Here is a 27,406-nt window from a genome sequence, read left to right on the forward strand (position 1 = left end):
CACATGAGGCATTGCTGATGTTGATAGTGATAATTGTACTGGTAACTAGCATTTAAGCATTTTAAAATTTGGAAAATATTTTATATATGTTATTCTCACAGTAACCTAATAAACTCACTGCTGTAGATACTATTATTTCTATCTTACAGATGAGGAAACTGAGGCTGAGAAAAGTTAACTACCTGTCCATTAAAAGAAAACTCATAAGTATGTATTTTGCTCAGTCATTTTTTAGTCATGTCTGACTCTTCATGACCTTATTTGGGGTTTCCTTGGCAAAGATTTTGGGGCAGTTTGCCATTTCCTTCTCTAGATTATTTTACAGATGAGGAAAGTGAGGCAAAAAGGGTTAAATGACTTGCCCAAAGTCACACACCTAGTGTCTGGGCCCAGATTTGAACTCAGGGAATCTTCCCAATTTTGAGCCCAGTGCTCTATCCACTGTTTCACCTAGCTGTATGTGAGGCAGCTTCCCACTCCAACATTCTGCATCAGGAATACTGTTAGTGGTTGAATTTAGGGATAAATCTAAACATTTAAATGACTTCACATCTGTCTATCTTTGTGTTACAATACGGATGTAGAAAATTTTGCTACATTTTTCTTTGCTAATTCTTTCTTAATGTCAAGATTTATCATTCTTAATGAACGAAGAAAACATAAAGCAATTATGATTATGAATTATTGTATATCATAATCATTATATTATCATGCATAATAATTAATATTAAATACAACTAGCATTTATTTAGCACTTTAAAGTTTAGAAAATGCTTTACAAATGTTATGTAATTTATCCTCACAACAACAATGGGGATCGAGGGGGGGTAGGTGCTATTATTAATCTCCATTTTAAAGATGAAGAAAATGAGAGCCAGAGAAGTTAAGTGCCTTGCTCAGGCTCAATTAAGTACCTGGGGCCAGGTGTGAACCCAGAATTTCCTGAGTTAAGATCCAACATTCTTTCAGTACACCAGCTAGTTACAATAGGAATAGAATTTAAGGGGATGATTAAATTCATAAATTTTAGGTAGTGATAGCACTAAAAGAATTTCATCTAAATCTACCCAAGTGGAATCCTCAATGATACAAAAAGACATCACTATAAACAGTGAATATGTTCAGGAACAAATCTATCAGTAAATTATTTTCATTACTCTTCAAGGTCACCTTATGATTAAGCTAGTTCTTAATGAACTAAACACTTTTCCACAATCTGTTACAGTATTAGCATGTTCCACTCTGAGAGGTGCTATTATTGGTATTCTGTTGAAGAAACTACAGATCAAGTAATTTAGCCATAGCTAAATTAGAACTAGCATGAGTACTCCTGGCTCCCTGGTAATGACCCTGAAGCAGTTGGGCTGCCCTTTAGAATTATCTGCATAAAATCAACAGGGAGTCACAATGACCCCACCATTGAAGAAGCCCCTGCAGATTTTAAAATAGAAATCTCAATTTCATCAGGGTAGGCACAGCCATCAAAGAGTTCAGAGAACTGTCAGTTATCAGTCTCCTTGCTTCCTATACAATATTTCACATTTTAATTTAAGGATAATTTTGTAGATGTTTCTTTCCCTGCTAATTAGATGGTGCCAGTGCTATTTTAGGATAAGTAGCAGTCAGAAGTATGGGAGCTTTGTTAATGTTTTTAGTAGAGGAGACAGTTTTCAGCACCATAAAATAAGAGGGAAAAGAAATCTGTCATGGCATGTTTTTAGCTCTCTTGATTAGAAGTCAGATTGCTTTCCTTCTTTGCTGAATTGGTAGCACCACTCATTGAACCTGGCAATGATGTCCTTATCACAAACTGATTCTTGGAGTGGTAGCAATAAGCCAGATGATGTGCCAATTTTTGAACAATAAGTTGGGTTTTCTGGCATTTCTTGAACAGATTTGCATCTACTGTCACTTTTTCGGCTGTGGCTCTTGGGCAACATACACAGAATACAAAGTTGTGCCATCTGAGGTTCTATGGATACAACATTACATTGGGAAGGAAATAGCCTGCTTGCAACAGACTCATCATGGGTGTGAGTAATGGCTGTTATAGAATAAATAGTATTGGGCTATGTTTAAGAAGATTTGAGAAAATGGGACACTGTGAGACATTGGGACTTCATTCAAGGAGCAGTTCACATTGAGATACACTTGACAACCCAGCCCTAAAACATCAAGACTGTGAATGAGATAGACTTTTGTTTTGAGGTTGCTATTGTATGCCAGCAAAACAAAATTTAAAAACAAAAACAAAACACTCAACATGTATGTGTAATTTGGGTAGGTGGGTGATCATTTTAATCAAAAGAATTATTATGCTAAAACAAAGACTTGAAAGGACCCTATAATGCAGACAGAAATTGTTCTTCCTTTTATATAATTATTTTCATGTAGTCAATCTAGTAGCTATATTATGTAATGCAATTTCATAGTCATTCTGAGCACAAAAATCAAATGTATTTCATGAACCCCATGTAATCTTAACACATCATTTCATGTTTTTTAAGTTGTTTTCATCCAGTGAGATAAGAATTTAGAACAAATTTGGATAGATTTCCACTGGACAGAAAATACATTCAGTCAGCTAGATGCATTTCATATTTGCAGGGGCAGATTTTATTTATGTTTGCTTCTCAGACTATAAAGTTCAGTTGTTAGGGTTGTTTTTGTTTTCATTAATAGAATTTCAGTTGCAGTTCTGAGTATATCACATTATGTTAGAATAATGGTTCATTTAGGCAGAAGGCCATAATTCTATTGCACTCCGAACAAACTTACAAAGTTGATCAGATATCAAAGGCAGGCTTAGATAAGTAAAATATTTATATTTGTCTGAACAAAAGCACATTGTTATTCATATACCCTGTGATGCCCCCCCATCTTCCCCAAATCACTTGAAAATATATGCATGTTACTATGTAACTGGTGAAATGGATATTATTATTTGCTCAAATACCAGTTAGTGATTTATAATATTTTGTTATAATTGATGGGAGAGGGAGGAAAGCAAGCACTTCCTTTATCCATACTCCTTTTCATTACTCCCCCCCCCATCCCTTTCCCTTCCTACTTCCCTATTGGCTAAGATAGAATTCTCTTACCATTTGAATATATATTTGAATGTGTGTGTGTGTGTGTATTCCCTCTTTGAACCAATTTAGATATGAGTGAGGTTCTGGAATTGCCCATCCCACCCACACCATTTTCCCTTCCATTGTAGAAAGTCTTTCTTACATGCCTCTTTTATGTGAGATAATTTTCTCCATTCATTGTTTCCCTTCTCCCTCTTCCCAGGGTATAGCTCTTCCTCGTGTCCATTTTTAAAAAAATATCATCCCAACATAATCACTTTACTCCCATGCTTTCATTCTATGGAGAATCCTAACTTTCCTTAGGTCACAAAGTTCTTAGAAGTTACATGTATCATCTTTCCATAGAGAAAAGTAAACTGCTTAACTTTATTGAGTCTCTTTTGATTTCTTTCATATTTATCTTTTTATACTTCTCTTGAGTCTTGTATTTGAAAATCACATTTTTGATTCAGCTCTGGTATTCTCATCAGGAGTAATGGAAAATTCTCTGTTTTATTAATGTATATTTTTGCCCTTGAAGGATTATACTCAGTTTTGCTGGGAAGGATATTCTTGTTTGTAATTGGCTCTTTTGGCTCCCCAAATATCATTCAAAGACCTACACTCCATTAATGTGGTAGCAGCTAAATCTCATGTGATCCTGACTGTGGCTGCACAGTATTTGAATGGTTTCTTTCTAGCTATTTAAAGTAATTTATCTTTCATTTGGCAGCTCCAGAAGGTGGCTATAATATTCCTAGGAGTTTTCATGTGAGTATTTCTTCAGATAGTAGTAAGTGGATTCTTTCTATTTGACCCTCTGGTTCTAGGATTTTTTAAAAAATTATTTCTTGAAATATGATGTCTAGGCTCTTTCTTTGATCATGGCTTACAGGTAGCCCAATAATTCTTAAATTCTCACTCCTTGGTCTGTTTTCTAGGTCAGTTGTCTTTCTGATAAGATATTTCACATTTTCTTCTATTTTTTTTTCATTCTTTTGATTTTGTTTTATTGTTTCCTGATGTCCCATGGAGTCAATAGCTTTCACTCAACCAATTCTAATTTTTTAAGGAATTATTTATTCAGTGAAGTTTTGTACTTCATTTTCCATTTGGCCCATTCTGCTTTTTAAGGAGTTGTTTTTTTTTAATTTTTAAATCATACACTTGTTTTTTCATCTGGCCAATTCTGTTTTATATGGTGTTGGTGTTATTTTCTTCAGTATTTTTTGTGCCTTTTTTACTAAGCTGTTAATTATCCTTTCATAATTTTCTTCCTTGCTCTTGTTTATTTAACTAAGTTTTCCTCTATCACTTCACATTTTTTGTCTTTGAAACTTTGCTCATAGTTGTTTCAATTTCATTGTCTTCTTCTGAGTTTGTGTCTTTATATTCCTTGTCATCATATTAGTTTTTGATGGTCAGGTTTATTTTTGTTCGCTCATTTTTCCAGGCTATTTCTTGATTTTGAACTTTTTGTTAAATTTGGGCTCTGTTTCCAGCATTGGGAAAGGAGAGGCCCTTTCTCAAGGTTCAAGCTTTTTTCCCCACTGCTGTTTTCAGAGCTAGTTTTCCGGGTCTGGAAGTTTTAGCTCTTTCCGAAGTGGTATAATCAGAGAGAGGTGTAGTCACTGCTCTCCTGACCTATACTCTGGTTTTTATTTGGGAGGGCCTCTGCTCCCTTGGGACTGGAAATGATACTTTTCTTCAGGGCCCCTGATCCCTTGTGAACAAAAGTGATAACTACCTCTCAGGGCTCCTCTCTTTCTTGACCAAAAGTACATCTATCCTCCCTTGGAGTATGATTCTGAAGTGGGTATAGGCTACAGAGTTGCCAAAGAGTTGTCCCTCAGGGCTCCTACTCCCTCTTGACCAAAAGTGCTTCTCTCCACCTCTGATCTATGACCAGGAAGTGGGCATAGACAATAGAGATGCCAAAAAGTCTCTGCTCCTGGGTCCAGTGCCAGCACAGGGGTCTTCTGCAATGCCTTTTTGAACAGTTTCCAGGTCACTTTACCGTTGCCACCTTGAGAGCTCCCAAAGCTGCCCTTTTTTCTGTTACTGTCACCTATTCCCACTTCTTGTGTTTCATTCACATGGGCTCAGGGCCAGTCTCCACCTCTAAGTCACACACAGATATCTTTCTGACCTCCTAAGTTTTCTTGTGCTGTGGGAAGGTCTCATTCTGACCTTTTGTGTGCTCTACCATTCCAGAATTCTATTTGAGGTGTTATTTTAAAGTTTTTTTGAGGAGAATATTGGGAGTACTCAGCTAAGTATTTTTTCTACTCCACCATCTTGGCTGCACTCTCAGAAGTCTGCAGTTTTTATGATTTTAGTTCATATCTAGCCATCTTCTCCCTAAGAATAAAAAGAAATACCTAGCAAATGCTTCCCAAGACTTGTGATCTTAATGTCTACCTGCACAGGAGACAAACTTTTCAGCTCCCCACATAACTACTCCAACAAAATTATGAACTTGACAAGAAAGAATAGCAATCAGAAAATCTAATGGCAGGCAAGAGCAAATGGCTTCTTCTAAGTAGAAATGATTAGGAGTCTCTGGCAGCATAACTGCCAAGAACCCAATATAGCCTCCCAACATGACCATAGTCAGCCAAGGAAGATTTGGTATCCTGAGGAAGAAAAAGGAGGGTTCTCCTCAGAAAGGCCGAAAACAATCATAAAATCCAGGGGTGGGGGCTTTGGAAGTACTTAAAAACAAATGTAGCAACCATACCCTTATAAGTCAGGCTGTGTTACCCTGACCAGGACAGCACCAGATGAGGGGCTTTATGTTCCTTCACATTGTTTGGAGATGACAAAAATGGACCTGAAAATCTAACATTCTGTAACTCAAAAATTCTGAGGGACCTTACCCCAGGAGATGGAAATAAGTGCAAGAACCCAGACAACTAATAGTGAGATCCATCAAGGTACAGTGCCAAAAGCATAGCAGGAGGCAAAGTCAGCCATGGCACAATAGCCTGTCTAGAAAATAAATTTGGAGAGATGAGTAAATCAGAGAAACCACTGATCAATATTTTTTTTAATTGCAAATCTAGATATATCCCAAAAGAAGAGAGTAACTCTGTAACAACTACAAATAATGAATCGAAGAGGGGGGGGAATATTTTCCAAAAACAAAAGTATATGAACACCTATCCTAAAGGGAGAGTTTTGTTGTTTTGTTTGTTTTGTTTTTTAAATAAAAGTTCTTGAGGAAAGACTTGGAAGAAAAACAAACAGCTGAGAGGATCCATTCTATCCTATCTTTTCCAGCATATTTCCCCATCTATCTACTCTTTGAATTACTTTCAATCTCTCCCTATCTATTAGTTTCTTCTCTCCCTGCAAATCCTTCCATTTCTTTCTCATCCCCAAAAATCTTCATTTGATCTATTCATTGCACTAGCTGTCATTCAATATCTCTCCTCCCTTTCATGGCTAAACTCCTAGAGAAGGTCTTCTATAATTGATCCTTTCACTTCCTTTTTTCTCACTCTCAACTAGTATGCAGACTTGGACTATTACAAGAATGTGCTCATCAGTCTCCCTACCTGAAATATTTCCCCATTCTGGTCCATACTCTACTCAAATGTCTAAAGTGGTCTTCCAAAAACTTAGATTTGACTGTGTCACCATCTTGTTTAGTCAACTCCAGTGGCTCCCTGTTACTTCTAAAATCATTTATAAACTCCTCTGTTTGACTTTTAAAGATATTCATAACCTGGTCCCTTCTTACTTTTCCATTATTCTTATACTTCTCTCCTTCTACTGCATAATCTAGTGACATTGGTCTTCTTGCTCCTACTCTCAAAAGACACTGACTGAATATTTTCACTACCTGTTGTCTACTATACCTGGATTGTGGAATTGCTAAAGAAATTATGACATACGGATATAATGAAATATCATTGTGATATAAGGGAGGGGTGGATAATATGAAGATTTCAGAGAAGTTGGAAAGATTTGTATGAACAGATGCAGAATGAATAGAAACATTGAAACAGTAAGCATGACTATAAAATAAATAGAAAGAATAGTAACAACAAAAATGAGTGCTGTGAAATTTTGATGACCAAACGGCATCAGGGAAGAAATGAGAAAAAGTACATTCCTCCTTTCTTTGCAGAGTTAGGAAACTATGTGTATATAATATTGTTCATATTGCTCATACTGCTAGACTTAGTTAATATGTTGATTAGTTTTGCTGAATTGCTTTGTGTCCCCCTCTTTTTCCCTTATTACAAGGAATAGGTTTATTGCAAAGGGAGAATGGCATATTAATAAAGGTTAAAAACAGAAAAATATATCAAGATGTTTTTCAAAATATTTTAATTCCAAAGAACCTTTAACAAAAATATATCTCATCTCTCACATAAGAGAGGTAGGAATTTTTTTTAAGAGATCTGTGATTTCATCATTGTGTCAGTCTTCTGAGGGACTTTCTACACCAACACAAAGCTTCACCTGCTCTGCAAATTATAGTCCTATAAAGCAACTTTGCTAGGATCACATAATTAACTGTGTACAAAACAGGGAATTGAAATCAATCCTTCTGACTCCAAGACCAGCTCTGAATCCACTATTATATGCTATGTCTCAGAGAGATAGAATATGCATTTTTACATAATATCAGCTTATTATAGGTTTTACTTATTTGTTTTTGTTTGTTTTAAGGGATAATCCAATGTGTAGAGGAGGGGGCAATAGGGCTGTATTTCCAGAAATTAATAATGATGTAAATCTATATATTGAAAAGCATTTTTGCAATAAAAAATGACCAACTTCTATTTTCCTTAGATAGTTATTTTCACTTTTTAATGATAACTACCATTTGTAACACTTTAGGAATTACAGTACACTTTATATATACTATATTGTTTGCTTCTGCTAATAACCCTTTGCATTAGGTCCCATTATTATGCCCACTTTGAAGATGAAGAAACTCAGACTGAGGTAATTTAAATGATTTGCCTAACATTATTCAGGTAGGAAGTGTCTGAAGGAAAATTTGGATTCATGTCTTTTTGACTCCAAATTGAGTGTTCTATCACACTGTACCACCTATCTGTGAAATTGGGACAGATATGCCAATTTATGTAGTGCTATGAGCAATGGATACGAAATCAGAAGATATTTAATTCCAATCCTGGCCTGGCTTGAGTTGTGTAGCCCGAGTAAGTCACCCATTTAACTTTTATGCCTCTTTTCCCAGGTGCCACAATGAAGTGAAGGTATTAAACACAACTGATGCCATTAAGAAGTTTACAATCTAGTTGTGTGTGTACAATTAGTGCCAAAAATAGAAATGAAAAATAGAAATGAAAAAATTCAAACTACAGTAGACATTTTATGTGGGAAAAAAAGGATTTGGAATAATGGTTAGCACATCACCTTTGGCATTATGACTCCTTTGAAAAATATGTAGTGAATTGATTAAATGACTGAGGTCTTTGAAAATTAATGTAAATATCAATTCTGCCTAGTGTCATATTCTCCTTTACTAATTTGTCTGTCTCATGACATTATGATTATAAATGATATGAGAAAATCATAGGCTAACAAAGAAATACATTTGCCCTCGAGTCATGCCCCTGTGTTGTCATTTTGGTCACCAAGGTTGTGACTTCAACTGTCAACCTCATGTTAGTGGCTCAAGAATACTCATGATTAGTTCAATCCTGCCTATGGGGTTATTGTTAGTAAACCTAAAAATGAACAAAACTCTCATAGATATAGTAAATGATAAAAAAAAAAGTACAGGGAAGGAGAGGTAAATCATATATTAAATGCGAAGGTGGCTTTAAATATACATAGAAAGCTGGACAGCTAGGTGGCACAGTGGATAGAGCATTGCACTGAATCAGGAAGATCTGAGTTCAAATTTGGCATCAGACACTTACTCTGTGTTCCTGGGCAAGTCACTTAATCCATTTATCTCATTTCCTCATCTGTAAAATATGCTGAAGAAGGAAATGGCAAACTACTCCAGTGTCTTTACAAAGAAAATACCAAAAGGGGTTGCAAAGAGTCAAACATAATTGAAACAACTACAATAACATCAGGTATACTATAGAAGAAATGATTACATTGAAGTGCAGGTCAGATTATAGGACCTCTAAATCATTCTAAATTCTACATTTTTGTTGTTGTTTTTTGTTTGTTTTGTTTTTCTAGGGACTGGGCTTAGAGTCACGAAGATTTACCTTCCTGTGTTCAAGTTCAGGTTATTATCTTGGGCTAATATCAAATCATCCTTTTCCAGTAAAATAGCCTCAAATTTCAAGATGCGGGAGTCAGTGAGCCACCTGACTGCTTTCTGACTGAGAATCACCCTCACCTGGTGTGGAACACTCACTATAAGGCTCCCCCCAAAAAGGTCAACTTCTGACTCTCCTCATTTAGGATGGCTATGGCAGCCCCAGCCTGAATACAAATGGGCCATCCTTGGGCAACACAGTCCAGAATCTTGGTGTGACCCTGGCCAAGTCACACAATCCTGTTCACCTCATTTTCCTCAACTGTAATATGAGTTACAGAAGGAAATGGTAAACTGCTACAGTATCTTAGCCCAAAAATTGGGTCACTAAGTCAGACATGACTAAACAATAAGAACAAAGTATTAAAAGTGAAAACCTGGGGCGGCCAGGTAGCACAGTGAATAAGAGTACCAGCCCCAGAGTCAGGATGACCTGGGATCGAATCTGGGCTCAGATACTTAGCACCACACCCAGAAATAACTGGCCATGTAACCTTGAGCAAGTTACTTAACCCCAATTGTTTTTAAAAAATGTAAAACCTAAAATGCCTTATAAAAATAATTATTACTGTTGTCCAATATTTTTAACATAAAAAATTGAATTATCTTTTTATACTCTCATTGACAAATGTTAGGTGAATTTCTCATTTAACACTAGAAGGAACAGACTTTAAGAATACCTCAAAGGACCAAATAAATTTTTGTATCAGAAGTAAAAATGCTTTGGGGTTTTTGTTTGAGTCAGGTCAGATCAACAAGCTCTTGTTAAGTGCCTATGGTGTGAGAAGCACCATTGCTAAAATACTAAAGACTAAAAATAAATAAATAAATAGTTCCTGCTCTCAAAGACTTCACATTTTAATAAAGAGATGAATGCCAATAACTGTGTAGAAAAAATGTATTGGAAGATGGAGATAAATGCAGAGGGAAAGCTAAAAGAGAGTCAGCAAAGCCAGATTTTTTTTAACTTGAATGACCTAAATTCTCTTTTCTTCTTGTGTCATCCTAGCACGAAATGAAGGGGAAAATCAGCAGTTATTTGACTAATAGAAGTTGCAAGAAGAGTCAGTATAAATACTTATCATCCTAAAGTGGATTTTTTTTTGGCCAGAATTAATCTGAATTGACTTTCTACATAGTTTTAATTGATCTAGTCATGACATCTCTTAAATCCCTATAATGGAGTCACAATCCAAGCCAAACCAAGCACTGTTTGGGCCTAATTTAATTTAGCAATTTCTTTACTGGTTTTTTTTTTTTTTTTTTGGAGGCAATTGGAGTTGTGACTTGCCCAGGGCCACAAAGCTTTTAGGTCTCGAGGGCCAGAGTTTACCTTGGGTCCTCCTTAATCCAGAATCACTGCACCTACCCAACTGCCCCAGTTTTAACACTCTCTAAAGAATTTATATTTCTAGTCTCAGCAGAAAACTATTTTAAAGCCCTACTTGTCTGCAAAGCTCAGTAGAAATTTCTTTGTTCAGTAATGATAAGATTATTTATTTTAAATCTGAAGAACCAGAGATATAATGAAGTTTACAAATCAGACATTAAGATAGTGACATAAAGATGTGCTTGTTATCTTGATGGCCTCGCTACCTGATTCCCTGTATCACTCTTCTAGGCAGAAACTTCATAGTCTGCGCTACAGAGAAGACCAGAATATGGTCCCTTCCTCACTAACTTGCCACATGTATTTGAATAGTTTCACTATTCATATATCTTACTGATATTTACTTGCAGTTCATTGTAAGCTTTTATAGGTAGGAATTTATGATTTACAGTATTTACTGTGGCGTCATAATGGTTTTATTATGCAGGCACAGTAATGGTAATAAAACTCCAGTAACACCTCACCTTGAGAGTCACACACTGTTTTGCTGAGCCTTTTATCAAATTTCCTGTGACTCTGGCCATAGACACGATTACCCTGCAGAGGAGAGTTCTGGGGGGTTTTCAGTTCCCACTGGATGACGTGATACAATTCCCCTTCTCCCACTGCTGGATGTAATGGTTTCGGGAACCAGATTTGAACATCAGAGGTTATTTTTGTTGAATGTCAGAGACTAGCCCATGTGTCCAGTCACAGTGAGAAATCCCTTTACAATGAAGATATGCCTTATCCCAATGACATTTCAGGAAATGAAATTCAAATTTTCTGGCAGGTGGCCGTACTTTTTTGGGAGACGGCTTCTTCCAAATTTTCTTGCATCACATAAAAAAGGTCAACTGTGGATGAAAGGGGAGAGAGATCATTTATCATACTTCTCTCTCTGATAATCCCCTAATGGTTAACATAATCAAAAGGGTTTCACCCTGAGTCATTGTCCTTTGCTTGGTTTTCAATGTTTCAATGCTAAGTTACCCTTAATAATCACAAAGATAAATCTCTATGAAATAGACCATATTGATCTTCTTTCTTTTTAGTATTCTCTTTCATATGCTGTGTAAATACATCTCATACAAATACTGAGAAGAAGCCCTTTCTTTCATGGAAGCTAGGATAGTTTCTAAGCTGATCTGTCTAATATTTACCTCTTGAGAGATAAATATATATTAAAGTTTTAAGTAATAAGCATGGCTCCTACATGAAAAAAAAAGCCCTGAGGAAAAACATGTATCTTTGACATTATACAGTATTGTGCACACGCTAGACAACATTGAACTCATCAAACTATTGTTTTTTGTAACTATAAGCTAAATAACAAAACGTTTTTCTCCTTTCACCATTTTGTAGCATAATTCCCCAAGTGACCATTCATGATATCCAATATGGCATATACCTACCATTTGCCAGGTGCTGGACTAAGTTCTAGGTATAGAAAACATGCACAAGTCCCTAACCTCAAGAAGCTTACATTTTACTAGGCAGATGCATCACACAAGATAAGTACAAACCTGGTAACTAGAAGGGGAGGGAGAGAGGCATCCCAAAGTAGATGACATCTAGGTTAGCCTAAAAGGAAGCTAGGAATTTGAAGAAGCACAGGTAATGAGAGAGTGCATTTCAGGCTTTGTGGTAAACTTTTACAAAAATATGGAGAAAGAATATGGAATGTTGACTTGGGAAACAGCAAACAAGTTTGGAGGAAATACAAACGAAGCACATGAATGGAAGAAATGTGAAATGTGAAAGGCTGTAGATGTGACATTAAAATATTTATATTATAAGCTGGAGGCAGCAATTGGTCTATATTTTTAAAAGTAGTAGTTGAGGGGTGGTGCAATTTGTAATATAATTCATCAGAATTTAGAGTAAGAATCAATTATATCCCAATAGTACTAAGAGATGAAATTGGAAAAAGGACAACAAATAGATGTATAAAGGGGGAGAGGGATCTAACTATTTCTATAATAAAATATTTTCTACATCAGTGACTAGGAAGACATCCTAATTGTTCTCTAACATCATAGTCCTTAATGAGTCAAATGAAGAAATGGAAGTGCCACTAAAACTAGAGAAACATGACTTCATCCACATATTCATGGGGAAGATCTGCCAGGTTGCATGGCTGACATTTGAGTGAGCCTTGAGGATTGATGCCAAGAAGAACTTAATCTGTACTGATACATCAGTACAGGTCAATGTCTGACCAAGTGGCCTGGGGCTTGGAAGAAATAGGTATGATCAATCAAAGGCTCTCCCCTTTGTATTGAGAACAAATGGCAGGATTTTGATGCTTTCCCCTGCATAGAATATTTCAGAAGAATATCAACACCCATCTATGTTATAATTTGTTTTTTGCCAAACTAAACTGATCAACCAGATTGGATATATTTCAAGAATAGAAGATGTTGGGTCCATTGCCAGTCTGGACATATGACTAGGATGCCATGTAGGGGGCAATATTTCTGCAAAGTTCTATAAAATATCCAGGATTTGACATTATCCTTTTTATGAGGGTCCCAGAGAATAGGTAGCAGGAAAACTAGGTGAGTGAGTAGCAGTATGGAGAAAGCATCAGTATCAACTCAGATCACAGGGTGAGTCATGTGCATGGTGCCTATTTCCTCTTAGATATTTTACTATAAATAGCCCTTTGCCATGATGAATTGGTGACTGAGCTGAAAGTGTTATCAGATGTGTTGTGGCTCTCGTCTTCTTGTTGATGGTCTTACTCATCATGCTGCCTTCTATTAAGAGACCTACTGTGAACTACAAAGACCTGGCATCACCCATCATATAGAGTTATAGAGCAATCATTAAGGTCTAGAACTCAGTCTTTCTGGAGGTAGATGATAGATGCTGGGATTTTTGGTATTCATTCTATCCTTGGTCAGTCCTTCAAGGGGCTGTTAAATGTTTTGTTTTGTTGTATTTTGTTCTTGCTGTCTTTTTGGTTTAGTGTTTCCCTACCCCTCCTATACATCTTATATATTTCCTAATTAAAGCTATAGATTCATTTAAATAGTATAAGGTACATGGAATATAGTTTGGGCTAATGTTTTACCTAAAAGGCAAAGAAGCTGTCCCCAAGATATGATTGGCTTATAGGGCCAAGGTCCATGCTTTTCCTACATTTGTGTAGCTTTCTTTTTTGGCCTCTAGCCATATAGACTGCAAAGATTTGGCATCACCAAATGCATTAAAAGGTCACCTAAGTGTCTAAAAAGGCCCACCCAAATAGCTACCTAAATGTCTAAAAAGGCCCACCCACATGGATTGAGAAGCCTTAAGACTTGGCAGATGTCTCAAGGCTGGAAAAGACATCACACCCTGTCCTGCTGAACAGAGAATATAAGATTTTGTTTTGATTAATGTTTGTTAATTTTAATAAAGTATTTCACTTGGCAGAGCAAAATGAAGCCTCAGTGCCTTTCTTCCAACACTGTCTCCCATGCATATGTTAAACTTATATTAAATTCCTTGATAAATAAATGTAAGAATAGATCTATAAATGTTGCAGTAGATAAATTGTTTAATGATCCTCTGCATACTGCTATCAAGAAAAGCAGAAAGAAGTGAGACATATGCTTTCCATATATCTTGGCCACTGTCATAGAGGATTTCTTGTGTATAGTCCAAATGGAAGAGTAATTGTCTGTAGATGATGAGGTCTTCAAGATGTTCCTGTTTGTGGATACCATTTTACTAATTGCATCAAGCCCGAGAACATTGCATGTCCTCCTAAATGATATCCATAACCACTCAAAAGAATTTAGTTCAGTAGTTCACTAAAATGAATTAAGAATTCCTATTCATACTAAGATCTGAAGTTGGATGGACAGTCTTCAGTATATTAGTACTTTTACCTTACACAGATACTAAAAATAATTAACTGATTCCAGAAATGAAAAGATGGGATAGGAGAAGCATACTGTATTGCATTTAGGGAATGTACAGCAGTGATAGTAGCCCCAAGCTTATACTTAAAGCATAAACAACTTTCGAACTCTAATATTTTTCTGGCTATGCAAGTTGGCTCTGAATCATGGAATACCACAATCTCTGAAGAATTCAAATTGAAAGTCCCCAAAAGGCAATGAAAAGATACACTATGACCATAAATAGGCTATAGCAGCTTACCAAGAACAAAGCTCATGGAAATAACAGTGTAAAAAGTATTATAAAATAGATGAACAGCTAGAAAAAGAAGTCAGTCAGTCATATAGTAAGAGCAGAGAATAACAGCCACGCAGGCTATGTGCTCTATTGGCCAACATTTGATGTAAAAAGACCTAGAGCTAAGCCTCCAGCATGTTTGGTGGGAACCCTGTGGAGTATTCCTGGGAGGACATCAATAAGAATCATGAGGTATAGGAAGCTGTGGATGAGTTGTGATCTGCATCACTGGGATGGGAGGGCTATTTACATCAAGACTTCACAGATTCACTGAAGGGTTTAAGAAATATTCATTGCAAAGCTTGCTCTCACTGTATCTGTCTCGGTCTGTGTCCCTCTCTGTATCTCTGTGAGTGTCACTCCCTCTCTCTCTCTCTCTCTCTCTCTCTTTCCAATATATAATGAATATTTACAGTCACTGGGAGTTTGATTAAAAAAACTCATTCAAAGAAATGTTGTGATAAGAGGAGATTAGGTAGAATTTGCATAAGGAAACAATAAAACATATTTTCTTCAGGTTCATTGAAATAATCTCAATATATTTTTGATAAGTGAAAAATATGGCACTGTAGATAAAAATTATAGAATATGAAAAATGCCAAACTATAAGACAAACACACTGAGCAAAGAGAGCTAAGGTAGTAAGTATATATGTGCCAGCAAAAAGAGCTTGGGTGGGATATGGAGTCAGGAGACCTGCCTTCAAATCCTAGCTCTGTCAGGTAGTTCGTGTAAATAACCAGGAGATCCAGATCAAATCACTTCATCTCCCTTGGGCTCCAGTGTCTTCATTTTAAAAATGAAAGCATTGGACTAGGTGTTCTCAAGGGTCACTCTTAGCCAGGGGTGTGCTGATAAATGTTTAACAACTAGCTCTCCAAAGGGGAGGGGGGCACAGAAATGTACACAGGACACTTTTAAATCGAATCTGCATTATTAACATTTTTCCTTCACTTTCTTGAGCCTAGACAATCAGCAACAACAAAATACATAAATAAATACATCTCCACCCTATAGTGCTGGCCAAATTCTGAGTTGTAAAAGATCATACTAAAAATTTAACACTTGGCTCTTGTGAGCAGTTGGAGTTGCCTTTAGTAGTCCTGAAATGATCACGTGATCTTCCTAAGAATTTCAGAAGGTGTAGCTCCTTGGTTCTCAGACTTTTCCCCCTCTTAGCACAGTATCCTTTGCTTGAGGAGCCATGGCACACTAAACATTTGAGTTGAGCCAGAAAAAAGTACTGTGACTCTCATAATGCTGTTTCCTTTCAGTGAGGGCAGCCATTTTTGGTGAGTTCTTTGGGAAATAAAGATCTAACATATTAAGCCATTTCCAATAGGAAAATTTTGTATATTTTGGAAAAAAAGCCTACATTCACCACATTGCTTAAGTTAAATTGGAAAATTCCAGGGTGAGGAAACACCCTACACCAATGCAGGTCTTAGTGAGTGGCCTAGAAGATCACTGAGAGGTGAAGAGACTTATCTAGAATAAAATAGTCAGTATTCAGCAGTTGCAGCACTTGAACTCAGGTCTCTCTGTTTGTAGGACCTGTTTCCTAGCCCCTACACCATGCTATTTTTTATATTTTTGTAATATAGCCTTAGATGTGGCTGTTATGACCAGTTATTCATGGATTCCTTTCTCTTCCTCTCTAATAGTGGCAGATTTGAAAAACTCAGGACAGTACCTTTCTACCCTCCTACTTTAGCTAGGACAGAACCTTCTCCTCTACTCCCCTCCTTTTCATTCTCCTTTTCAATTTCCTTCTTTCTCTCTCTCAAGAGACAAGGAGAAGAAACAATTATCCTCCTTTTCTCCCAGAGTGCCACTGGTGATTACAGCTGTAGCAGGTATGCTCTGTTCTGGCTCACTTTCCCAGAGAGGGAGAGTACTAGCAGTTGAGAGATCAGAAAAGACTTTGTGTAGAAGGTGGTACTTGAGTTCAATTTGAAGGAAGAGGAATGCTATGAAGGGGTATTGAAGAGAAAGCACTGCACTCCAGGTATAGGGAATAGTCAGTTCAAAAGCAGAGTGATAGGAGGAATGCTTTATGTGAGTAAAAGGGACAAAAAAGCAACATAATTTGGTTGGATTTTAGAATTCAGGGAGGTGAGTAATGTATAATGAGCTTGGAAAATTACTTTGAGGCCATGATGTGAAGGAACAAATAGTTATTAAGGACCTACTATTTGCAAGGCTTTGTTAGCTGTTTTGTAAGGTCTTTAAAAGCCAAAGACAGAGCTTTACATATTATCTTAGAAGTCATAGCAAATGCCTGGAGTTCATTCTGTAGAATAGTAACATGGTCAAATTTATGTTTCAAGGGAATAACTTTGGCAGTAGTGTGGAGAATTGATTGGACTGGAGTCAATCGGAGACTATTTAGGAGATCACTGCAATAATCTAGATGAGAAGATGAAGGCCTTAACTAAGGGGGCAGCTGTGTGAGAAGTGAAGAGGGATTTGAAGAGAGAGGTGTAGTGGAAGTAGAAAGCAAGAATTAGCAACTGACTGGATATATGGAGTCAGTGAGAATGAGTCAAGAATAACACCAAGTTTATAGAACTGGGTTACTAGAGGAATGATGGTGCCTTCAGCAGAACTAAGGACATTTGGAATAGGAGGGGGTGAGAGGAGGAAGATAATGAGTTGTTTTGTACATATTAAAATTGAAATGCCCCTAGGATATCCAGTTGAAAAAAAAAACAGTTGGCAATTGATAATGCAAGACTGAAGTTCAGGTAACAAACCTGGGCTCAATAAATATAAATGGGAATCACTCTTTGATATCACCAAAAGAAAAAAAAGTAAGAGAAAGAAAAGGGTACAGAACACCCTTGCCTTGGGGCACACTCACAGTGAGGAGTAGAGAAATATACCTTTATATCTCCAGAGAATTCATATTCCCTCAAATTCAGACATTATATAAGGGACTGGTTATGAAATTATGGGAAAATATAGATGATAGTTCCTTTGAATAGGTAGGCATAGTTGAATAGCCATCTGTATAGTTGGAAGAAACATGATATATTTGCAATATAAAATAATTTATGTGATAATTATTAAGTCAAAAAAGAATTCATACACTTCCTAAAGTGCTTAATTTTTTGCAGGAAACAATGTAAATATCAAGAGACAATCTAAGTATAAAAGGAATGGTATGTAATTTTTTTTTCTTTTTGTAAAATATAGCCAGGTCATAGAAATAGAATTTAAGACTGAAAGGGACCTTGGAGAACATCTACTCCAACCCCATCATTTTAAAACATCTAATTTAAAATACTGTTATAATTATGGGTTTTCATAGAATAGCTCTTGTTTATTTTATATGACTGATAATAAAATATATTGGGCAAAATGATGTGCCATTTTGAAGAAATAAGACTGCATCCAAGGAATGCTATACATGGTGAAGCTAAATGGTCTCCAAGGAACCTGAAGGGTGTATAATCCTTCAACTTTTGGATGAATCATAGTCTTCTAACTTTAAACAGATTTGAGATGTGTTCCTGAAGTAAGAATTTCTCATCAATTCATGGTAGTTTTAATGGTATTTCCATTAACATCTAAACTCTAATTAAGTGGGGGGGGGTGACGCAAAACCATTGTTGTGAAGTTGATTATTAAAAAAATAATTTTGATTTATTAACTCCAAAAAACATGGTTTCTTTTCAATATCTTTAGCCACCATTTTTTTTTAAAGTTTAATAGTGGCATGCTTCTAAGGACCATTTGAGAAAGATAATATTCCACAGTACCATGGAAACAATGACTATCAATGCATTACACAATTTTTAATTATAATTTGGTCTTTGTGACCTGTATTACTCATTATTTCTCTCATGAGTTTTTCAAATGTAGATGCTGCAAATTGAAAAGTACAGTAAGCATTGAGTCAGGATCCCATTGTCTGGGTGCTTGTGAAGTCCAAGAATCTATAGGAGCTTATGGAGAATGAAATGAACAAATCAGAGACCAAGTTCCTTCATTCAAAAAGGAGAGAGAGAGAGAGAGAGAGAGAGAGAGAGAGAGAGAGAGAGAGAGAGAGAGAGAGAGAGAGAGAGAGAGAGAACACTTTGAAGCAATTTCCTGAATAATTAAAATTTTCATTTTTAAAGACTTTGGAGTTATAAAGACCTTGCCATGTTGTGTTAAATAGTCACTTGAGAGTAGCAATGAGAACAATCATTCTGCTTGACTTTCTGTAATCAGAATGAAGATTTTTCAAATATGTGCCTTTTGTAGGCTGCTAGGAACAGGTTAAGATCAAAGCAGACAAAATCACATATTACCATTTGGTATTCATACACCCTATGCTTAGAGGCTGGGAACCCATTAACACAGCTTATAAGTGTACATCCCTATGGTACCTCAATTAAGTGAGTAGGAATAAAGCTGGGTGACATGACACACATCTAAAATGCATTACTTGAAATTGGTTTTCAGCTGGATCTGATGTTTCAATGGATGAGTCATTTATGTTAATTTCAAATAGTGCTTTATGTTATGTTATTTTATGTCCAAGTGCATAGAGATTAAAGAAAGAATTACAAAAATCTAGAACAGATTTTATATAGACTTTTTAAAAATGATGTAAATTTTACAAGAAGCATACTTTTCTATGTGTGTTGCAATAATGTATCGACAGTTTTATTTTTTTAGGTAGAAACCATTGGGAATCAGGTTTTTTTAGTCTATATTGTTGCATGGATAAAATGAGATATTGTTCATGATGTGCTTTGCCATCTTAAAGGCTTTATATAAATACTACCTATTGTTATTACTATACAGACACTGATTTCATTGGAATTAGGTTCAATCATTTGTTTTAATATTGTAATATAGGTTACATATCTCAAAAATAGTTAAAATTTGAGTAATTAAGTCAGTTACTTGCTTTTAAAATTCTCTGTGGCAAGTTATAAAGAAATTTAAAGGAAAAATTCATTTTACCCATTATATTTATATTCATAGAAGTATAGAATTCTCTAAATTGGAAGGGAACTTGGAAGAAATCTCTTCCAATGTCTTACTCAACTATATGAATCTCCTTTCCACTAATTCCTAGAAGTGGCAATGTAGCTCTTGCTTAAATCCTTAATGAGGGCTTCCATGATCAGGTTCACTATTGCAGCTTTGCAAAATTTTAATTGTTAATTCTTTCTTATGTTAAGCAAAATGTGTTTCCCTATAATCCCTTTCCATTTGTGGATTCTGCCTTATGGGATATGTAAAATAAGCTTTTAAAAATGTTCAAAATTTCTCTTATGCCTTCTTTATGTCTTCCATGACACAGCTATTTTTTTACACTGTTGAAAATTATCATTTCTTTCAAATTTATTATGACTTTAAATGTTGTAGCTCCTGAATGTGACCACAAACATAATGTGAATGCTCAAGACTATGGTTAAATGAAGATAGAAGTAAAGTTAGGACTTTTCCAATTCTGTGTATAGCTTTCTGATGACTAAGTAATTTCAATTCTGCTCCTACTCTCCTCTGGGACATATTTCTATCCTAAGTACATACCAACATAGTAGAGAGGGATTAAATTTGATTATCTTCTTAACAATTACAGGAATGGCCATTATTATTTTTTTTTTCTATTCAGTTAGGAGTATTGGAAGGCAAATAAAACAGAATAAAATAAATCTTGGCAATGCCATCAAAACCAAACCTTACAAGGAATTCAGAAGGTACTTTACATGTTTATTCATTAAAAAAAAAGTTTTAGTGATATATTTTATTTTTTTCGCCAATGCTGTTTTATATCCCTTTATCACAATGAATGCTCCATTGTGTCAAAACAAATAAATAACCAAAAATGAAATCCCATTCAGAGACTGTATCTGACAATGTATACAATATTCTGTCATACTAGATCCCTTTCAGTGGTGGAGGAAGAAGTGTCCATTTTCTGTTCTCTAAAACCAAGAATTTTTTTTCTCTCAATTACTTAGAGTTCCTTGTATCGATGGAGTGACTTGTTAGCTTTAAATCATTTTACAAACAACTTAACCTCTTCAACAAATAGGTTTATGATAGATCTCAATGGAATGCTTTAGACTGAGCCACTTCAGGACCAGGAGTAAATTGGGAGCACCATGTCAAATGGTATGATAGTTGTAAGAAGCACACAGATTTATCAGTGACCAGAGTTGTTATTTCAGTTGGCTACTTATTTCTTTTGTATCTTCCACAATACGCATTAATGATGAACTTTCAATAAATCAGATGTTCTATAAGTATAGTTTGGTTGAAAAGAATGAAAAGTGTTACTGCCAATAACATCAGTATTCACTTACTCTGTATACATACTTTTCATTAACAAATGAAACTATTAATTTAAAAATATTATGTTAAATGTTAATATAGAAGAGAAGAAATTTGAGGAATGATAGAGATCATCTAATCCAATTGTCACATTTTCCAAATGAAGAAAGTAAAGCTCCAAAATGTTAGTCACAAAGCCAGTTGGTAGCTGGGCCTGGCCTTGAGATCCTGACTTTGAATATAATTCTCTTTCTTCTACATGCCTTCATTTTACAGAAACAAACACTGCCAGAAGTTCTGAGGGAGATCAGAAACTTACTTCTTCCAGTAGAAGTCTTTACAGAGTAAAGACAAGACTAGATAGCCCAGGGCTAAGATAAAACCCTTCAAAATGGATAACAATATAAATAAACTATATCACAGCCCATTAACTCACAAGGACAAGTTGATTGAGTTGGAAAGTGACTGTCTCAACTTATAAACATTTAAAATCATTTGAAAACAGATGTTTTATTTATTTTGTTCCATTTCGGTTATTTGGAAGATTAGATTTTAGTTCAAGTTAAACCTGGCAAATGGCAGTGTTTGTAATAGCCTCACATTCTGGTATTTTGTAGTGAATCCTTTCTGTTGCTATCAGTCATACCAGAGTCTTATGTCTCTAGGCTGGTTGGCATGAAACCTGGGTCAGTGGTGTACCAAGGATCATATATATCGTTTAACATCTAGAAATGGTGATAATAATTGGATAAAACCTCCCCTGGCAAAGAAACATCACTGTTTTAATCACTGTCTACTCTTCTCCTCTTTCTCATCTCTACCACAAATCCAATTCCCTCTTCAGAAAAACCATTAACTTCAGCAGATGTTCATTTCTTCTTTTAAGCTTTCTGATCTTTAGAAGTGTAGTCAGAATTGCTTCTGCACCATTGGATATGCCATTCAGTTAATTCAGTAAGTATTTATTAAGTACCTACTATGTTCCAGGACTGTGTATAAGAGGTGCTAGGGATACAAAGTTAAATAAATAAATATGTGTGTGCATACACAAATACAAATGTATATATACACATATGTATGTGTGTGCATATACGTATCTACATACAATACACACACTATCCTCTAGAGATAGGGGTAGAAATATGTGTGTGCATATAAATCTCCTCCATTCCAACCTACTGACCCTATACAACCATCTACTCCCACAAGGCAGGACTGAGTTACAAAACATCACTAATAACTAAGGGAAATCAGGAAAAGCTTCAAATAGGAAGTAGCACCTGAGATGTCTTGAAAGAAGTGAGGGATTCCAAAAGGTGAACAGAATGAACATTTCAGGAATGAAGAAATCTTATGCAAAATCAGAATTGGGAAAAAACATCCAGCAAAAATCTGGTTTCTATTAATTATTAGGTATATAAGAAATAGTGGCAGTACTTGCTTAGGAGCTTAGCGTTAGCCGATTTCTAGTCTGAAAATCCAGAGAAATATTTTAATATCTTGGAGCACAGTTTGCATTTATGTTTCACAATAGTTTCTTTAAAAAACAATCCACTTTCCTTTTGTTTTTTTTTTTCCAAAACCTATTTAGATTTCCTTCTCTCCTCTAAGGGGGTAATATTATTTCAATAAAACATGGAGAACTGATTGAACATTGGAGAGTCTTGGGGTGGGTAAATTTACTATATTTTTCAGGAAAACTCATAGCACATTCATATAATTTATTTTATCTTACACTTAGCCTCAGTCAATTAAAATACATAGTGCTTATACAAAGTAAAGATTATCACTTAATTTCTTCTCAAAGTTTCACTGATAATCAGATGATAAGTAGAGAACTAATAAACATATTTTAGGAGTGTCCAATAACAAGAATATCTCATCTTTATGTAGCACTTTAGAGTTTCCTAAGCATATTCCTCAAAAATACCTTGGCAAGGGAGTGGCTAGGTGGTGCAGTGAATTAGAGCACTGGCCCTGGAGTCAAGAGGACTTGAGTTCAAATCACACCTCAGACACTTAACATTTACCTTGGGCAAGTCATTTAATCCCAATTGCCCTGCCCTTCCCCCTCCAAAAAAAATAAAGCAAAAAAAATACCTTGGCAAGGTAGATAAGTATAACTATCCTTTTATTGAACAGATGAAGAAACTGAGTTTCAGAAATTTTAAGTGATTTAAGCTTTGTAAAGCTGCTAAGTCATTGAATCAGGATTCTAAATCATGTCTTTTAACTCCATTGTTCTTTTTGCCAAATTTCCCTAGTTCTGATGAATATTTACAAGCATGTGATGGGCTTCAGCAGTGCTGGGGAAAAAAAAAAGAAAAAGTTGCTATATATTCCTAAGCAGTAATTTATTTTTCAAGTATTTATTCAAAATGCTCTAGTATAATCCTGAATATCTATAGATTATTTTAAAACTTAAGCAACAGATGCCTTGGCTACATTACTTATTGGTAAGCATTTAAAGAGGAAAAAACAATGTTGAATTATTAATTTGTTTTAAGGAGTTTCCATATAGAAGTTACCCTCGAAAGATAAATCCTAAACAATTAGGGTAGGAAAGGACTTTTGAGCTTAGTTGGTCCAACCCCCTTTATTTTATAGTAAAGAAACTAAGACTCAGAGAATTTATGTCACTTGTCATGTTTGTCAGCTTTCTCTAAGATCCTTTTAAAATTCACACAATACATACACCCAGAGGCAAAAAGGAATACACACACACACACACACACACACCTGTTATTTAAATTTTTTTTTTTTTACTTAAGGTCTGACTTAATTATTCCTTAGCAAAACTCCTTGACTTTCTTGGAGGAAGTACTCTGGGTCTTCCTTAACTATTATGAAAGGGATTAATTTGAAAGCTAGGCCCAGAACTCCTTTTCACAGAAATTATAATCTACCTTGCAGAATATTTGTTTTAAGAGAAGCAATGACATTATATGACTTCCAATCACTGTAACAATCCAGTCTCCAAAGAATAGAATTTGTTCACCAAAAGGCAATGAGAAGCTCAAGATGAGAAAAAGCAGGCTAAAACATATTACAAAAAAGAATTTGTGAAGTGAATTAAAGATTATTATGTGTGAAAAGAAAGATTAGGTTGACACATGGTTAGAGTCAGGGAATGAACAGCCATGTTCTCCACTGGTTTCCTCATATTGTCAAGAGAAATTAAGGAGTGCCCCCACTTTTTTTGGGTGATCCCTCTGTAGTAAACACATTAGAGGACATGAACAAGGATCACACAAAATCTGCAGAGGTGGCTGAGTCATTATCTGGGTCTTAGAAGCAATACGCACATTGAGATCACTGACCCATGGGAATATTGGAATATTAGAATATTGAGCATCCCCTAGCCAGATGAGACACTTCTGTCTCCTTTTATTACAAAATATTCAGGGGATGTCACAAAACCTCCCTTTTGATTATTGTATTTGGAAAAATGTTATATTGATTTTCCCATGCAAAATTTTGTCATGCAAAACTTCTCTGAATGGAATAGATATTATAAGCTAACTCACAATATAAGCAAACTGTTTTTTTTTTTCCTTCACAAAGACATGGAATCTATGGGGATAAAAATATAAAAAAACACATACATAAAATTTTAAAAAGAAACAATCCTAAAAGCGATGGTTCTTGGGTATTTGGGATAGATATTTATTAACTTTCCAAATGACAAGTAAAGAATTGTTGATGTTGTTTTCCCCCATATCCTCAATAATGGTGAAATAAATGGAAAACACCACCAGAAAGAAAACTGTCCTAGTAGATTTTTCCTTCCTGCCTCTTTGTCAGGATTTTAATATCAATCTCCCAAGGTTCAGGAGGGTCCCGTTTTAATAAATGTAAGGACATGTAAAGGTTTTCTAAATAAAACCAAGCCATTCTGCCTTCAGTCAGTTTGCCGCTGTTCTACTACACCTTCCCTTCTCCTTCCTCTGCTAATCACATTATTCCCTTTTATTTTCCTGGACCACAACATCACAACACACTAATGGATCAGGCTTATTTCCTTCCATGTTATGCCTAATACTGCATAAGTGTTTGTTTACAAAGGCAGTTGCCTTAAAATAGAACAGAGGAAGGAGAAAGAGCAAAAGACCAATTCTATTATCTAGCATCATTAGTGGTTAGATTTATTGGCACAGAAAGTAGGATATTGCTGACAACAGCTTTGGTGAAGCCAGATCTGTTTAGCCTAGTGCTTGAGGGGGTCTGGTATGCGTGTGACAGGGAATGAGAAGATGCTATTTGATTTGCAGCTATTACCTGACTTAAAAGACAATGTGTAGACCCATAAATAAAGACAAATCATTATTACAGTGCAGCAACAGGACAGAATTGTAAAAAAGGAAAGGCTCAGATTTCAGCCAGCTCTAGGAGTATAGAACATACAACAAACAGGGTTTTGAATAAATTATTTTTACTGGCAAGCCTTCTATTCCATAAACATAATTGCTTTAAATGACTTCTAGGTGCCATGTTAAGATGAAGTTTTTAATGTTGCTTTTCATATATTTTTTGTTAAAAAATAAAGCCAAATTGATGACTATTTTTTGCAGGAAACAAGGACCTCTAGATTTCACTTTTCCTTTTAGACTGATTGTTGAGAAAAATGTACGCAGAAATCCAGCAGTTAAGAATGTGTATACCAGATGATAGAAAGGTAGAGAGAAAGATAGTGTCCTTGATTATATACATATATGTACAAATGTACATATATAATGCATGTGATACATATATACATGTGTTTGCATGTGTATAGATTAAAACTTTTGGAACATCATGCATATATTTTTCCTAACTAACGTAGGCTTGTAATTTTTAAAATAGATTGTAATATAAAGAATGTTATATTTAGAAGATCTGATAATCACAGAAGCAATGAAAAAAGTTTTAGTGAGGTAATACAGCTCACAGTGAGATAGAAGTCCAGAGCTGAATTCCAAATAAGAGAATCATAGAGCTGGAAGGGAGGATGAAAATTATCTGGTCCAACCTTCTCATTTTATAAATATGTAAAATGAAGCACTGAGAAATGATAGAAACATAGATATAGAAAGTCTTTATTAAACTTATTATGTGCCATGCACTAGGAAAAATATTGGGGATATAAACACTACTAAGCAAGCCAATTTCTGCCTACATTAGAAACAAGGTGGGGGAAAAGAGGCTTATATATGGAGGCAAGAAAAGGTTGAAGCTTACCTATCAAGGATTCTTAGAGGGGTGGAGTTCTAGGACGAGTAATGGAGGTAAAGACTAGAGTAGAGGCTGTATTTTATGGACAGATAGGCCTAGTAGTGATACCAAGAGCAAAAAAGTATCCAGTTCATTAGTTTTGGGTGCATAGTTTCAAATAGCTTCCCAGAATGGTTGTACCAATTAGCATAGTAATCTATCAATCTTATCTTAATTCTGAGCTCTTTGAAATCAGTTTCCCAAATTTTAGATGCACTGGTAGGCTACTAACTTAATGGAATGCCTATCTTAATTGCATACTATAATTTATGCAATGAGCATTCTCTATTCATTTCATTATACCTGTTTGTATTCAATTCAGTACATACATGTTAAGTGCTTTTTATAGGCAAGGCACTGTCCTAGGTGTAGTAGATATGAATAATCACATATATACAGAGTGCCTTTCCCTCAAAAAAAACTTACATTCTCCTTCGGCATGCAACATAAAATCAAGTTAGTAAATGCAAAACAGTTTGAGGAAGGGGACATGTGACATTTAGGGGGAGCAGGGAAGGCTTTCCATCAAAAAGGATAATTCTGAAACTGTACTAATTACCAAAGGTGAAGACGCAATATATTCCAGGAATATACAAAGAGTTGTGAGGTTATTCTATTGCAATGGTCATCAATTTTTATTGCAGATATCCTAAAATATTATGGGAATTAAATAATCAGAACAATATCACCCACATAGAGGAAATTCTTCTTCATCTTCTGTAAGAAATTCCCTTAATATTTGGGCTTCTTCCTGGACATTTTCCCTGAAAGAGGCAAACATCTGTGACTAGCTGGGTTCATCTTTTATAACTCACTTCATATTGCTAGAATATTGTCAAATACTTCACTATTTTTGCAGACTCATTTTTCCTTCCCTGACTCTTTGTTCTTCCTGCTACTTATTATTCCCAAAATATTTATATTCTAAACCAATGTTGCCTTTTGTTACCATGTCTCTCTTCTTGTAAAGGTGATCAAAAG

Source organism: Petaurus breviceps, unplaced genomic scaffold, assembly GCF_028583685.1.
Source record: "Petaurus breviceps papuanus isolate PSGF00001 unplaced genomic scaffold, PetGlider_PUasm1.0 140, whole genome shotgun sequence".
In the NCBI taxonomy this organism is placed as follows: domain Eukaryota; kingdom Metazoa; phylum Chordata; class Mammalia; order Diprotodontia; family Petauridae; genus Petaurus; species Petaurus breviceps.